Below are 18,298 nucleotides of genomic sequence, written 5' to 3'. Positions count from 1 at the left end.
AACATGAACTGGATGGAGGAGATTGTGTATGGAAAAAAGTGAGCAAATTTCAAGATTTTCGAGATAACTATTTTAGACAGAACAGCATGTGCTGAAAGGAATGTGCAACATTTTAGATTGGTGATACCTCACAGAATGTGGATGTATATGAGTACCAACACTGCTGCCAGTTGATGAGTGATCATGAAGCAAAACTTGGAAAGAAATCAAATAGGGAAGGTTGTGATCAAAAGGGGGATACATGTGGAAGTATAAGTCAAGAGATTATGGAAAGATCCATAGTCAACTAATATTGATACCACAAGATTAGCTATAGGGAAAAGGGCCAATAGACAATGGGAATTGGTTGAAACACATCTGACATAACATACAAACATACATGCAAGGAAATAAATAAAGCAGGAGTAAAATGGATGAAAAGCAAAATTAGACAAGCAATATGGGAGAGAAGTCATGAATGAGATATAACAGGTAATGATCGTCTTCACAGGGAGTATAAAATGCAGGATAGAAACGTGGCAAGATTGGTAAGGGGAGAAGGATGGGGGGGGGTACAATATGAGAAAACTGGCTAATCAGGCTGAAGGTCATCCAAGAGAATTCTGCTACTATGAGACATTAAGAAGGTGAATAATTACAGAGAAGTGACTGGAAATGGTCAAAATGATAGCAAAATCATGTCATTGTATATCACACTAATATGAATTATGCTATGTAATACCTAGCTGGGAGGCAAATACCACATATTTGCAGAAAATGTGCAAAAGAGGTAAATGACTATATCCTTGTCTCTGTTGTTTTAAGAGAATCTTGAAGGAAGGAAGGTAGGAGTAGAAAGCAGAAAAACTAGTGCTGCTGCACAAAAAGTGAATATAGATCGGATATTTCAATTATAAACTATTCTATATATCTGCAGCTGTTTGTTAAGGTAGTGGAGAGATTGGTCGGGAATAGGATAACCTCTAACATTCAGAATGGATGTATAAAAACAGGTAACAGACTGGTTGTTTGAATACTGGCAATTTGAATATGGGGAACAGAACAGAAAGGGAAGGTAATCAGTAGTGTGCCAAAAGTTCTGCTCTTGGGCCCTCTACTGGCAAACTTATTTATTAACAAGGATATTCAGTTATTTTCTGATGGTGCAAAGTTGGGAGAAGATTTAAATAAACTTTTGGCATGGACAAATGAACACAGTTGCAGTTTTGATGCTATTAAGTGCAAGGTGTTGCACTTTGGAGTGCAGAGGTGTAGAAATGTGTTGTGTTGGTGGAAATGTGCTTTAGGATATATTTAGGATCTGGAAGTGATGGTCAACAGAAGCATGAGGGTACACTGCAAGTGTTTGAAAGACTAAAAAAAATATGATAAGGAGCACACTTACAAGCAGAGAAGAAGAAAGTAATTATACCACTGTATAAGTGTTGATCAGACCACATATAGCTTGCTATGTACAAATTTGATCACCTGCTATGATGTAAATACAGGTAATCCTTGATTAACGCAATTAATTAATCCCTCGATGTTACCGCGTATATCAAATTGATTTTGAATACCGAATTTTGATTACCGCGTATATCAAAATTGCATTAATCAAATATAATAATCAATGGTAAAAATTACAATTCAGCTGTGATCAATTACTATATTAATAATTCGTTTTATATGGTACTCTTTCAGGAAAGATAAAAAATGAATGCAAAGTAAATGTTTAATAAATGCCTGTACACACATTAGCTACTGCAATTTTTTATCAAAAAAGCTATCAAGAGAAGTTTGAACAGTTTAGGTTTTTTTTTTTCTTATCAGCATAAATTCTAAGATAACACGCAAAATGACTCTCTAGACCTGGACAAACAAACATTCTTCGATTAACATCTGAATCCATTACATGCTGCTTAACCTGGCGTTAATAAGGTGGGAAAATGTAACAAAAATGGTAAGGTGGGGTCCCACACTAAACTTGCTTGCACACAACAGTCTGTCATCTATGGCGTCGGGAGGGGGAGCTATACTGAGGCATGACTCATTGCCACACATTGTTAAAAAGTTATAGTCAATTTAAAATCTTTGGGGTCTGTGACACCCCACCTTACTAACGCCGGGTTAAGTGATTCTAAACTGCGAAATATTCCATCCAGTTCTTTGATTGTTATCTCCTTTGGAACCTCATCTTGACATTCGTTCGTTGCCTTCGTATGTGTGTTGTTGTTCAATTTCAAGAATATCATTGTCGCTGAAATCTTTTGAATCATTCTTCTGCATCAACACCATCAAAACCAAGGTCTTCACAAACTATAACAATTTCTTCAACCACATTGTTCACAGGATTTTGAAAACCACCTAAGTCATTAGCACATTCTGGCAAAAGGTTTTTCCAAACAGCTCTCATGCAGCTAGAAGACACTTGCTCCCACAAGTCATGAATGTTTTCAATTGCATGTTTAATGTTAAAATTTTTCCAAAACTCTTGGAGCATAATTGCATTTCTTCTGTTGTTGTTTCTACTGTCTTTGAGAATGTCTTTTTAAGAAAATAGGCTTTGAAAGTTGCAATGACGTCCATGGGTTGTAGCAATGATGCATTTAGTGGAAAAACTAAAACTTGCACATTCTCAGAGATCATTAAGAGAATTTGGATGACCACGTGCGTTATCTAAAAGCAAAAGAGCTTTGAAAACTAAGTTATTGCAATAAGCTTCAACTGCCAGACAAAAATAAGACTTAAACCAATCTTCGAATAGGCTTTGGGTAATCCAAGCCGTCTGATTCGCCCAAGAAATTACAGGTAAAGAGTTCTTGTTACATCATTTTAAAGCCCTTGGGTTGTGAATTCGATAGACAAGCAGTGGCTTCAATTTAAAATCTCCATTAGCATTCCCTCCAAGCATAACAGTTAAGGGATCTTTTGATACTTTATAGCCAGGCTGCTCTCTGCTTCTTTTTTTGATATACCAGTTCTAGATGGCATTTTTTCCCCAATAGAAACCAGTTTCATCTACATTGAAAATTTGGCGGTAATCATAATCATTTTAAATTAAATTAAATTAAAATTTTTTTAAAAATTATTTGTCACCTCCAGGGAGTCCAAAGACTCACTGAGGGAGGGCATCTACTCTACAACTGTACCTCCACTACTCAGAATCCACCAACTGACTGCAAGTACACCAACGGCATCTACCGCCGACCACCACCACTAGTATTTCCCCAGACAATCACAAACATCCATGCCCACGGCGGGATTCGAACCCGCAACCTTTTGACTGTAGAGCGGATATGCTAACCACTCAGCCAGCCAGGCTGGCAACGTTGAAAGTTGCAATGATACCCATGTCCATGGATTGTAGCAATGATGCATTTGGCGGAAAAACTAAAACTTTCACATTCTCAGAGATCGTTAAGAGAATTTGGATGACCACGTGCATTATCTAAAATGCAAAAGAGCTTTGAAAGCCAAGTTATTTCTCTTGCAATAAGCTTCAACTGCCAGACAAAAATAAGACTTAAACCAATCTTCGAATAAGCTTTGGGTAACCCAAGCCATCTGATTCGCCCAACGAATTACAGGTAAAGAGTTCTTGTTACATCATTTTCTTAGATCATTTTCTGCAGCTCAGCAGGAAATGTAGATGCAGCATCTTCATCAGTACTTGCAACTTCACCTGTTATTTTCACATTCTTTAGTCCAGCCCTAGATTTTAAATTTTTAATCCAGCCTTTGATAGCTGCTAATTTTGAATTGTCTTCTTTATATTTAGTCTCTTTACATCTGGAAAAGAGGCTTAGGGCTTTGGCAATGATATTATCGATACTAATTGGAATTCTCTTTTGACTGCAGTCTTCCAGTCAAAATAATCAACAGATCTTCATTTCAACCATTATAGTACCTCAGTTATGTGTGTTTTTTGCGTGGTAAATTTAAAGGTGCGTTAATTAAAACTCTTGCCACATATATAAAAGGATTGTCACAATTAATTTTGCAGTGTTAATCAAATCTCGCATTAAGGAAGGGATACCTGTATTCTTGAGGGGGAAACAGAGAAGAATGACTATGGCAATATCAGGAGTCTGGAATATTTATGGGCAAGGTTGAAGAAATGCAAATTCTCTAGAAGTAATTTTGTAATGAAGAGAAGAGCAAGTAGATTTTTACATGAAAAGTAATGCATTTCTAGAACTTATTATGAATGCTAGGAGTGTGAATGACAAATATGCTGCTGATTGGGTGACCTCCCACACAATCAGTCTGATGGCTCTAAGATTTCTTGTTAATAAAAGCAGGGCAAACCAGACTGAGAAGACATTCAATCAATAAGCATGACATAATGTTGCTTCACTGCTTCTGTGGCATGAGGAACAATTCTAAACAATTTAACTCAAATCTATATGGCTGCACAAATGTGAAACCAAGAGGATATGTAAAAGAAAATTCAGATATATTCAAAACAAATGGGCATAGAGCAACAAACAAGCACTCCCCCCACCCCATAGAATCATAACCAGAGAAGCAGTTTTCAGTTAGGTTTCATGCAAATGAAACTGCTGACCCAGATGACCAACTGGTTAGTATATCACCCCTTCAACCAATAAGGTTCAAATCCTGCAGTAGGCATGGATGTTTGCAAATGTCTTTAGGAAGGGGATGACTTTCATCACCTGGTATGAAGGCATAAAGTGGCTTGCAAAAATTCCATTTTTGGTCTCTAGAGCAGGGTTTCCAGATTATGTAAGAAATGAAAAAAAAAATGTATATATATAAAATTAACAAAATAGAAAACAAATCTTTGGCCTACTCATGGTACTAATGTATAATAGGTTTACAACCATTCATGAGAAGAGTCACATAGAAAAAAAAAGGATGTTTATATCAAAATTAAAAATGATTAAAAAGATCTAATAAAATATAACTTATTTCTGATTTATAAAAATACAAACAAGTTTTTATGATCACACAGAATCTGAAACAATCAGCCACCACCCTCACTTCAAACATCAGAAAAAAATTTCAGTAGATTTATGGAAGGAGCCTTTTCATAGTGATCATGTTCTGCTTCTACCCCCCCACATGACATCCAGTAATATGTAACTCAATTTTCAGAGATGAAAACATGCCAACACCAAGCTATACAGTAAGTAGATCAAGATATAATTAGAAATGAAAAATGGAGAAGACTATAAAACTGTACCAATGAAGTCAAATGGGCTAATTTTTTGACTTAACTAAAGTCTTATTTTGCTAAATCTTCCTGGAGCATGTATGCTCACAGTGTGATTGCTCTATTTATCCATTCTTTATATAAACAACTTACTTATTATCATACTGTGCAAGTTAATATATCACGGTTGTAATTAGTACTTTAATTTTATTCCATGAAATTTTTTGTGTGCCTGCCTTTACAGCTGAATAACAAATAGAACTGGTTTTAATTGTTTTATCCTTTTGAGTTTTTACTTCTCAAAATTCACACTAATACTCACTAGCTAGTTCTCAACTAGCAATGATATTTAATTAATACAATTAATCAAAATATGAAATTAGATTAAAATCAGGTCCAATACTTCAAAGTTAGGAAAGTGACCAGTATAATAAGGCAAAACTGGAATACAATAGAAAATTAGCACTGGAGTACAAGGAAAATCTCAAAGTTCTTTTGTTACGTAGCCAGCAAGAGGAGAAATGTTGTGGGCAAATTACATTACTAGATGGAAACAGTGATTACGTGATCAATGCAGATGTTTTAGTAGAACTGTTTAATAATCACTTTATTGGGATATTTTAGTCTGGTTAAAAGCAAGTTTTATTTCTAGATGGATGGGAACAGTTATTTCAAAAACAAAGATTGCTAGATGTCAGTAACACAGTGCAGCCAATGAGATTTTGCTACAATTTAAGAAAACGTGAGGATTGATATTGACAAAAGGTTTCAACTGGAAAGGTCCTTAAGGAGTGGATAGAGGCAGAATGATTATGGTAGAATGGAGGCATTCAAACCATATTAGTAAGAGTTTATATACAGAACTGGTCAAATGAAAATCTGGTTGTCTTTTACCATAAAGACATTTTTCTGGATTTTGAAAAATGCTAAATGACAGGTTGATGTTTAGATTACAATATATAAGTTTAGATATCAGGCTAGAGGACTGGAATGGCAACTGGGTACCAAAGAGTTTTATATAGAGGGAGGAAAGCATCAGAGAAAAGGGAGATTACAAATGGAGAGATGCATGATCAGTACTAGGACCATTACTGTTCAAGCTTTATGTCAACAATATTGTTTTCAGACAACACAACATGCAGCTAGGAAGGGTTATTAATAATAGTGTCAATGTTGTGGCTCTTCAATCTATATGGAGATTTAGTTTAATGTGACTAATTTGGGATCCACACATCAGAAGCTGTATACTGTATTTGTGTAACTACATTAGAGGAATATCTTATGGTGATATGGAACAGAAATTTGAAGTTCAGGGAACTTCAAATTATTGTAAAGATGAAGATAACATGTCAAAGGACAGTAATCCTTAAACACTCTGCAATGCAGTTGGAAGAACATAGGACATACACTTTTCTATTAGAAAAAAAAAAAAGATGCAGGTTCAATTCTTGACATGAAGAATCTTTGAGTTTTTTTAAAATGAAAGTAAGTTGGCTAACTAACAGTTAGCTTTTATTATTAATATTATTATGTAACACCTCCAGGGAGTCCAAAGACTGATGGAGGGAGGGCAATTTTTTCGACTGGTTCCCGAGTTAATTGATCTCTGGCATAGGCAAGCAGTTTTTTTCTCCTGTAAACTCAAGAAAATTGACCATAGAATCCACACTATTTTCAGACAGTAAACAAGTGTTAGGATTATGGACCACAAGATGGCAGCACTTGTCATCTGCCTCTCTTCACTGGCTGCCATGAATATTAGTGATAGTCTTGGGTCAGTTATCTCTGATTGGCTACTGGTGGAGATTGAACTGCCTCCTCACGTCTCCGAAAGTTCAACAGGGCTAAAACTTTTTTTTTTTTTGTAGTGAGTTAGCTGGTCTCATACAGAGATAGCAGATTTTTCCTCTCAGAAATGCAATTCTTTTGCAATCAACAGTACAAATACTGTGTTGTGTGTAGAAGATGGTGGATTGTGTAGTGTTGTGTGGTAGCCCTCCCATGATGAGGCCACTATCTTCTGACCACTATTGTGTAGAATATGGTAGAATACATAGTGGCCTCCTACAAAGAGTGACAAGACTGTGGTGGCAGTTTTGTATTATAATGGAAGCAACTAGACTATGAGGCTGGTGTATCATGTCTAACTTTGTGTTGTTCTGGACAGTTTGCCTTTTTTTCAAGTTCAAAAATCTGAGTTTCTGGAAATTAAAAACTCTTCTACCTCTGTATAAGACCAGATAACTTATATTCAGTTGAAAATGCATTCTAAAGGTTTCTGTATTCTGGATAGGGGTTGAAACTCTAGTATTTCCAACTGCAGAGCATCACGCACCTCAGACTCCATGGGGTGTCAGGTAATAATAATACTGAAAAGGATGGTGACCACTGATATATAATCTGTTCAGACCTTTATACAGTGGAACAGCATTTGGATTACTGTGTTTGGGTCTTGTTAATGGGATTTCAAAGGTAAAGTAACTTTGAAGATAACAGAATTAATATCAGGATCGCAGAATGTTGGCTATGATGATAGGCTGAGGACATGTAATCTCCAGAGTTTGGTGTACATAAGACAAAGGGGTAATATAGTTGAGACATTTAAACTGCTCAGAGAAATTTAACACAGTGAAAATGAGATCTTCATATGACAAAACAAAGTAAAAGTACAAGAGGCCATACTGGTAATTTTAAAAAGTGGTGAGTAAGAGGGCAAGAAGTAACTTTATTGTATGAAGAGCTCTAGGATCATGGAATGTACTGCCTGACAGCGTTGTGAGAGTGAAGACAGTCAATATGTTTAAGTGGTATGACAGATTGTGTTGTCTAAAGCAGATCGCTCATGGATCTTATGACTCCATGGAAGGCCTGAATAATGGTGATAATGAATATTATATTAAATAAACCTGCTGTTACTGTTTTGTTAACATGCAATATCTTCAGCACATGCTAATTAAATTTGGCATTACTTATGGATATCTTAATATTATTACCAAATCACAAGATAATTGTTTGGTTTTTCCCAGAATATTGTAGTCAAAAAACTAGCACCATCAAATTATGTCTAATCACTGTGCACACGATTTTTTAAAAAAATAATCCAGTGTCTTACAAGTATTTATTACAGGATTCAATAAAGTAAGTTTTCAGTCTGTGAACCCTATTAATGCATATTAGTGTTAGATATATAAATGTATCTAGTGTTGATAATGCTTAACTAAAGCTCCAAAGCAATAAATCTAGAACCATACTATATGTACAGAAGAACATATAGTATGTTCAAACAGAACATAAAACAGCATGATCTTAAACAAGTTTATAAGGAGTTGTTACTGAAAATGGGTTAGTTACAGGGGTGATAAGGTTTTTTTCAACCCAAATTCCGGTTATATTCATACAAAGAAGAAGCAGTCAAGGCAAATCAAAAGCTCTAATCAATTAATTCTGATAACAGCAACTCCAACAACTGATTTTACTTATGCACGTGATAAGGCAAGACCCTCCATATCTCTCTGAAAGATACTCAGTATACTAGCTAGCTAACCATAATCGCTAAAGATAGCTGTATAAATAAGTGAGGTGCTGCCAACACCCTGCTTCACACTGTTCATGGTTTAATACAATTAAACTAAAAGGGGAAAGATACCAATTTTTGTTTGCTTGAATGAGTCTGGAAATGCTTTAATAAACATGACGTATGTAAATCTATATAAGTGAGACAGAATTCCAGGTGATTTCTAAAACACCAACTTTATAAGAAGCATGTGCACTTGGACAAAAAATGCCACAATCGTTATATTTTGACATTAACGGTGAAGTAGGTATGCTTATATCATGCTATATTAATAGCATGATATAAGCATATCTACTGCACACGATACTATAAAACCTAAATTAGATTCGCTAATTTTTAATATAGTTCCTTTCCCTTTTATTTTAATTGTATTTATTTATTTTTATTATTTTTTTTCAATAACTTATCTTCGAATTCAGTTTCTTTTTTTAGTCAAGGTGGAATCCTACTAAGTCGAAAATGATCAGCTGGTTGAAATATATACTTACAAAATACCGCTACATGACGTACAAACAAAGGAGCCTATCGTGACATTTACATATGTTGGACCTCTCTGAAGACAGTCAAAACACTGCTTGTTGGCTGGTGAAGCAGCAAGTTCGCGCAAAGTCTTTAAATTTCTCTCCTCTTGCGTCCTTCTCCTGGAAGCCATTTCTCATCAACAACCGGAAGTTGCCAAACTCTCGCATCAAAACTTCCGGTTACAAACCAGTCGGCTGCTCTCAGTGACACTTATTCAGCAAGTTACTCGAATAAAATTTTGGTATAGACCGATAGAGGCCATAGAAATTATTTTATATGTTCTTCATAGTAAAAAGTGAAATTAAAAAAAAAATAATAAACTCGGAAACCGTATACCAGAAGATAATAATTAGTTGGGCTACTAAAACTCCTATGCTATTTGATACTGATAGAATATATAGTACTACACTTTGCTCCTTGCACCTGAACACACTAACTAGAAACGAAAGTACTATTTCACCGCTTCTTTCTATTCAAGATATTGACTTTATTGAATGCTCTGCGTCCCGTAAATTAAGGAGAAAAATCCGTTTTGATTTGCATTAAGCTCTTGACGAGAGAATGAAATGAACTTTTAAAAGAAAAATTCAGGAGGCCGAACAAGAGCTAGGAAGATCGATAAAAGAACTTAAAATTGTTCAGTAGCAAGCAAAGTTCAGAGATTCAAAAAGCGTATGGAAAAAGCCTTTAGAAATCATTTTGATTTCCACCGGTAGCCAATCAGAGATAAATGGCCCAAGACTATCCCTAATTATAAATGGCATCCAGTGAAGGCAGACAAGTACCATCATCCCGTAGTCCCTGAACCTAACGCGCTATTTTATTCTCTGAAATAGTGAGGGTTCTAAGGTCGATTTTCTTGAGCTTATGAGATGAAATAAACAATACAAAATAAAACAAAATCCGCTAATGCCTTTTACTAAAATAAAGAGCCAAAAGGCTTCAGTTCGGCGATGCAAACTCAAGTGGATCCAGCATTATTTCAAAGCCGATTGTAGGAACAATGAAAGTTTCGTATGAAATTTGACCAGAGAGCTTACGGGAATACTTTACGAGTTATCCTAGTGCAGACTATATAGAAAATATGATCGCTTGCCCAAGAACTGTTAACTATTAACTTTTGTGGCTGGATGGATCTCAATCCCTTGGATTATAATCCCTTCGTCTCTATGAAGTAGGGTTAATTTAATAAGAGATTATCGAGCACTTGTCTTGCCCAGATTAGGGCGGTGTGGGAGCGCTTACCGATGAGCAGAGCTGCTTTTGGGCACTTGTGTTTCCACCTGTCGTTTTCATCATAGTTAGATGACTCTTGAATGAGTTGATTAGGGTGAATAGCTGCTTTGGTGAAATATGCAGAAGCAGTGACACAGAGAAACGTGGGAATATCTTGAATGTTAGCATCTCGATGAAGGAGAGTATTCCTTACAAACTACGGAGCATCAAATATCATACAGAGACATTTGTTTTGGATAACTTGTAGTTTTTTGATGTTGCTGGGAGAGGTGTAACCCCAAGCCAGTAATCCATACGTTAAAGTAGGTCTAATAATTGTTTTGTAGATCCATAGTTTGTTTCAATGCTGACTTGGCTTCTTCGGTTGAGAAGAGTAGAGCTGTACAATTGCGGAATTTGATTTGTTGCAGCCATAGACGATGTGAGGGTTAAAATTTAGGCGGTTATCCGGCTGTATACCTAGATATTTGGTTTTGGATTTCCATGGAATAGCTGTGTTGAAAAATTTGACCTCTCCATAGCGGGATGCATTCCGTCTTGTAAAAAGAATAACAGTGCTTTTGTCAGCATTTACAGCTATCCTCCATTTTCTGAACCATTTTTCTAGATTTGTTGCTGCTATTTGTAAGCACTGTGTAGCTAAATGCTGTTTAAGAGATCTGCTCAGAATTGGCATATCGTCCGCATAGCAAGCTGGTGGTTAATGGTGGTTAATGCCGTGCTCAGAACGTCTGCAACGAAGATATTAAAAAGCAGTGAGCCTTGAGGAACACCTGCAGTGATTCCTTTCAAAGAGGATCTCAGTCTGTGCAGCTTAATTTGAAATTTCTAGTCTTTTAGAAAGGAGTCCATGAGCTTGGTAAGGTAAAGTGGAATTGGCTGTAATCAATTTATAGATAAGGTCTTTATGCCAAACCTTATGAAATGTTTTTGCTACATCTAGAAAGATAGCTCCTGTGTGTTGTCTCCAGTTAAATCCAGTTGTAATAAATTCTGATAATCTATGAACTTGTTGAGTTGTATGGTGCACAGTATGGAACCCAGATTGGTCTTTTGGAATAATGTTCTTTTTGTTTACCTCATCTTGCAGATGATTGAGAATGACTTTTTCCGCAATTTTCCCTACGCATGACAAGAGGCTGATGGGCCTATAATTCTCTGGGAACAGTGGTGATTTCCCTGTTTTGAAGGAGAATTATATCTGCTTGTTTCCATCGAGTGGGAAAGTAACTGAGTCTGAGCATTGCATTTATGATGGCTACCAGATGCATAACTGCTCTATGTGGGAGCGCTTTAATAGTTTTGTTGGTAATCTCATCGAGTCCTGGAGCCTTTTTGTTGTTGAGTTCCTTTATGATGGTAAAAACTTCCTTAGATGAAGTGAAACTAATATTTTCACGGCTGCAGGGATGACGTAAAGCGCAGCTAACATGTCGGTGGATTTTCTCAATGAAAAGCAAATTTGCATGCGTGTAGTTAGGCCTACATTGAAGCTCAAGGGCATCAGTAAAAGCTTTAGCCTTCTCATCATCTCTGTACACTATGCTTCTTTCGCCGTGGATTTGCTGTATGTTGGAACGATCCTTGAGAAGAGCTTTAGCCAATTTCCCCAGCGAGTTATCCTCAGCTTTTAAAGAAAACAGCTTTCTTTCCCACTGTTGATTCCTGAAGTCTTTGAGAACACAGCGGACTAAATTGGTTGCCCTGTTTAGTTCTTGGCGATCCTGGGGAGATAAAGTATTGTGATAATGGCGTCTGATTTTATTTTTACTATGGATTAGATTTAGAATTTCTTCCGGGAGGTTTGATTGATTAGATAATGGTGGAGACTGTAGTCAAGCTAGCATGAATTGTATTTTCTAGATTTTTAACTAATGCATCGATTTCTTCGCAGGAGGAAATAGTTGGTACGGGGCCTATAAGAATGCGGAGTGCTACTTTGAGTTTGGTGAAGTTTGTACAGGTTAGATTGGGGATGAGTTCTGGATCCCCTCCTAGGCTTAATAGTTCTGGGTTGTGATCTCAGCTAAGGTCGTTAATCACCTGTAGCTGAAAAGGATGAGAGGTGTTCTTGAAAATGGCTATATCCAGCACATCAGGACTGTCACACGGTCCGTAGTGCGTTGGTTCGATTGGTTCTGCAACAACGATGTTTCTTAGTAAAGCAAAGTTGTAAAGAATCTTCCCATTATTATTGAAACTATTACTGTTCCATAAGGGATGTTTAGAATTGAGATCTCCAGCCACAATTGTTGCTTCATTAGTATCGAGCAGTTGGGAGAGATCGGAAGGTAGGAGAGGTTTGCCTGGAGGGTTATAAACTGAGTATAGTTTTAGGGTACCTGAGTTATTGGTGTGGATTTCAATGCCAGTTTCTTCCATATTTGTTGTAGTGGCTTTCTTTATTTCATTATAACGGATATTTTTTTGATAAAGATAACTGTGCCACCGCCTCTGGCATTGATAGGCTCAATGCCAGAGGCGGTGGCACAGGCATTGAGCCTATCATTTCTGAGAAGAGAATAATATTTCAGTTTACGGTTGTCACAGGGTCGAAGATGCATCTCACTAATTAATAGGCTATCAATTCTAAAGTGGTCTGCAAACTCCTGTAGCTCTAGGAGTTTGTTACTAAGAGCGTTAGCATTCCAGAATGCGATCTATATGGAGTTAGTTGGGATAGTTGGATTACCCATTAAGCATTGATAATATGACTTAAGTATATTTCAGAAACTTGATTGAATCATTCTGATTGTGGTTAGTTTTGCTGAAAGCAGTTAGCATCTCTCCTAAGGTAGTATTTAGAGTAGTCGTAGAGTTTTGATTGCTTGGAGCGGGTTTTGCCGGTTTTGTGCACAAGGTAACTGCTTCGGCGTATGATCTTTGAGTTGTAGTCTGCAAATGGTTTCCTACTGCAGGATGGGTTGTACATTTTTATGATTTTGGAGCTCCTGATTCTCTAGCTTTCAGAAGGTTAGCTGGGTGGAATGTGCAGTCTTTGTGTTCTCCGGATGCTGGCCGCCACAATTTGCACACTTAGCAGGAGTAGTGCGTAGTTTAGAACATGTGTGAGTGGGATGTTTACCTTCGCATTTGACACATCTGTACTCGGCTCTACAAAGTTTCTGCGCATGCCCATATTTTTGACAGCGGTGGCATTGTCTGGCAGTTGTTTTCCAACCAAGTGGTTCAGTCTTGATTACTAGATTACATACGGTCTTGAGGTCGTAGAACTCTCTCTGATCTTTAGTGATTTCCACCAAGACCAGAGGCATGGGGCGTTTGTCTGCCCGGTACATGCGCGATATCTTTATCGGCTCTAATCTTTGTGTTTTGAGGTTAACAGCTATCTCCTCTGATGTTATTGTTTCCACTAGACCTAAAATAACTACCTTTAAGTTCCTCTCGCTTTTTAGCTGAAATGTGTGATATGGAATTTTCATCTCGTCCATAAATTTAGTAAGCCGACGGTAGTCCAACGCTCCTTCTGGTTGAATGCGGACACCTTCTTCTGAGTTTTTAGCAGAGGTGAACTTGATTTCGGTGTTCTTCATCACCTCCGCTACTGACGACCATTTGTCTTTAGATCTTAGAATCACCAGTGGAATTCTTTCTTTCTTTGGGCTGAGCCGCAGTTCATTGAATCTGCTCTTTCTACGGGCTGTGCCGATGTGTCCATCGGTGCTATCCTATCTTTGGGTTGAGCCTCTGTTTCTGCTGTTATTTCAGGTTCTGTAGCTGGAGACTATCTTACGCTTCTTTCTTTCACGTTTCGCGTGGAACAGGACCTGTTTTGTCCCTTCCTACTACCGAGTGTAGACAGACAGACAGTGGAAATCTCCTTCTTTTTGAAGGCGGAAGACTACTGCCTGGCACTGGGCAGGGAACAGGAGAGGGCTTGAGGAAATTTCAGTGAGATAAAATCTTACCTTGTATAAAATAAAACTCAGAGAATGCTGTGTTGAAGATCAATCACTATTACGAGCAAATTCCAAAACTCCAAAACCTGATCTAGGCATATGACCGACTCAATTCTAATCAGACTGACTCTCAATCACTTGCCCAAGAGTTTATATATTCGGCTTTTATTGGGCCATTTTGATAAGGTTTCACTGGTTGAATTTAATATCCACTTCATTTATATAATCCTCTAATGCCTTTTTTACTCTACAACTGGAGTAAGCAGATTTCTATTAGCACCATTAAAAAAAAAATCAGTGAGCAGCCAGACTCTACTCTAGCTATCATCCATCACTGAATCCATGGATGTTGATGCTTTTAGAGGCATTAGAAAAGAGAGCATGGTAGACAGCTGCTAGCATCTCATAAACGTTAACCCTAACCGGTATCATTGTTGTCTGAAATACTATGAATTCTATAGTTGACTTTTATGAAATGTAGGGATAAAAGCTTGTTTCCGGGAAAGAAAACCATAACTTTGCCTGTGCCAAAGATCTTCGACTAACTGGAATGACTGAAAAAAGAAAAGAAAGAAAGAAAGAAATGTTATTACTACTATGCTGCACAAGAATAAAATAATGTCAAATTTATCTTTAGCAGTTTCTGAATAAAAGGGATGATAAATTTGTATTATTTTATTGATTTCAGTTAAATACCATATAATAAGTCACAAAACAGCGACATGCTTTTATAAAGTGACATAAATGGACTGTGTGTAACCAGGACGGACACTACCATTTTAGCAAACTAGGCAACCGCCTAGGGCGCAAGCAATGAAGGGGTACAAAACTTCAAGCTATATTTTATTCATACTTTACTAAAATATCAAAATTAAATAGTGATATATGATTTAGGTATCGATTCCTTTTCCTTATCCCTCACACATCACACTATTTTACTATTTAACTGTTGGTTCTTTTTTGTTCCTTACCTAAATGATTTGAATTTACCACTATTTAAAATTCAGTTAAGATAAATATTTTAAAACGTTAACATTTTAAAATATTAAATTTCGGTATTTTATAACTTTTTTTGTAAATGAATTATAACAGATAATTTTCAAATTAATTAAAAAAGAAAATAAAAAAAGTCCTATTCATTTATCTATTAATTTAACCTGAAAGACAATTTTATTTTGTTTAATGTCAATTAGAAACGTTTTAGTTTATGAAATAAGTGGCAGACGTGTAAACTTTGCTTAGGGTGCAAAATAACCTGGCACCGAGCCTGTGTGTAACTGTTATTATACACGCATTAATATTTGAATAATACCATGATATCGCTGCTATATCTCAAATTGTTCAGATATGTAGCATACATACCCAATATCCACCTATTAAAAAACACGGAAATAAATTTCATGATTTCACACTTTTCCCCGAAATGCTTATTCATATTCCCTTGTAAACAATACAAAAATTAATTTCATGCTTTCGAATTGCATTTTTCCCCTATTAAATCTGCATGGTGGATAGAATTTTATAGGAGTTCTGATCTGAGACTACATTTTTTTGAAGCTATGGCTTGCCAATAGTAATGATAATAAAATTATATGGTGCCTGTGGAAGTGGTATGTTAGGCTAACCAAAGAAGAAAGACCATGGATAGATTCGACATAGTTTATGAGCAGAGGAACATTTTTAAGCCTTATTTATAAGGTTCGTAAGTTGATCGATTTTTGGCAATGACAGGTAGGATTCACACTTCTAGAAATCAGTATTTTTTAAAGCTGCATATTAAATTATTACAGACAATAATACTATTAGGAGTTTAAGGACCCAAGAATGTTTCTCTCTCTCTCTCTCTCTCTCTCTCGATTTCTTAATAGCGTTTACTCATTACTAGTAAGAATGTGAAAAATAGAAGCGTTTGAATATATATCTTGAGAAATGGGCTAATGGAGTTTCAGAATTTGGTTTTCTAGAACAATAACAAATATTTTATCAAACATTTTAAGTGTTTTGTAATGAACTTGTTACATTAAACTCAGAATTGTAAAAAATAATAAAATAAAAGTAATAAAAATAAATCAGCTAATGCCTTTAATTCCCCTGTAGGGAGTGGTGAGGCTGTTGTAGCGCTATCTAACTTTTGGGAGAGCCTCAGTAGCTCAGTCAGTATAGACGAAGCCCTTTGTTCGGAAATACCTGGATTCGATTTCCATCAGTGACGTAAGGAACCTTTATCCAGTCTCTTTCGAATAAATGTGAGTGAACTAGTCTCGCACGGAGATGGAGGGTTCCTCTCAGATAACTCGGGGTTTTCTTCGGGGCAAATATGTCTCTTGAAAAACACACGGTTACAGTCATAAAACACACTACTGCAAGGAAGGCAATGGGAAACCACGTTCTTCATAATCAACTCCCTAGCATAGTAGCATTTAGCTACCCCCACCAGCCGTATGGCTGAGGGAATAGGATAGATGGGAACTTATAGGAACTGAGAAGGGGGGGGGGAGTTCTGTCTCTACTAGTAACCAATCAGAGATAGCTGGACTAAAACTGTAACTGATTATAAACGGCATCCGATGAAGAGACTACTGATAAGTGGCGTCATCTCGTGGTTCCTTACCCTAACTCGGCCTAATATCGACCGTAGATCCTAAACTATACCAGACAATATATTTATTGTCCGGAATAGTGAGGTATCTATGGTCGATATTTCTTAAGTAACCCCGCCTAAAACCCGAGTTTTCGGTAGAAAAACAAAGCCGCTTTATCATGCGCCAGGGATCGACTAACTCGGAAACGGTTGAGGAAAAGCTGTAGAAAACGTTCCTCTAATCGGCAACTGAATTCAAAGTGAGAGCAGCTTTCTTCAGGTGGCCTAGCCCTTTGAATGAAACCGTCATTTTCGCACGGATCCATAGGACTAACTCAAAATTGTTACTTTTCCAAAAAAAAAAAAAAATTTAGAAAGGGTTTTCATTATTATTAAAAATATATGTATCTGACTTGAAGCAAGTAATTAATACTGCGTTTTAAGCATTATTTCCAATAACATAAGCATAGAATATAAAAAACATGGCTGTTCAAAAAGATTACATAAACTATTTCCGTAAAATTATTTTCAAGATCTGACGTAAAGACTTTCATTTTATGTCTGTCATCTCCCTTATCGAGCACGAGCCTTGGTGCGGCCACACTACTTGTATGATTGTAGTTCCAGCACTGCCAGCAACATAAAATATCAAGAATATAAGATGATTTGGACAATACCATGGTAGCAGTTTTCTCTTGTAGTCCTCTCTGATACCTTCCAAATAACTGATGACTGGTGATGACTCATTGATGGTTAAGAGAGGAGTGTGACAGCTTCTGGTTTTATGAAATGTTAGTTTAAGGCTAAAATAAGATCCTTCCATTCCTTGTGGTGAATAAAATACTATTAGTTGATTTTTGATGTTAGACGAAGAGGCATTGTTGAAAATTTTTGAAAACATATAGGTATTTTCTGTCTCTACAAGAAAAATAATGAATTGATGAATGAATTAATTAAATGAATTATGAAATAATGAATGCGGAAGTAACAGTTTTATTAAGGTATCTCGATAGTCCTATGGAAATAGCATCTGCATCAATAGCATAGGAATGAAACGTACAATGTTATTGGTACATTTCAACTTTGAAATTAGATGATGAGTAGATAAATATTTCTAGGCCTTTCTTCAGTCAGATTCCAAATTATTCAATCTTTATCACAGGCAAAAGAGTATTTTCTCCAGAAATTGGAGGTTTAACCCTGCAACTCAAGGAAAATCGATTTTAGAACTCACACCATTATAAATATCAATATGAATGTTAGCGTCAGAGATCACCAGAATACGACACTGTTTTGAAATATTCTGATCC

This window comes from Typopeltis vanoorti, chromosome 24 (assembly GCF_054136105.1).
Source record: "Typopeltis vanoorti isolate ZY-2024b chromosome 24, IOZ_Tvanoo_1.0, whole genome shotgun sequence".
NCBI lineage: Eukaryota > Metazoa > Arthropoda > Arachnida > Uropygi > Thelyphonidae > Typopeltis > Typopeltis vanoorti.
Note: the sequence above shows the minus strand (reverse complement) of the source record.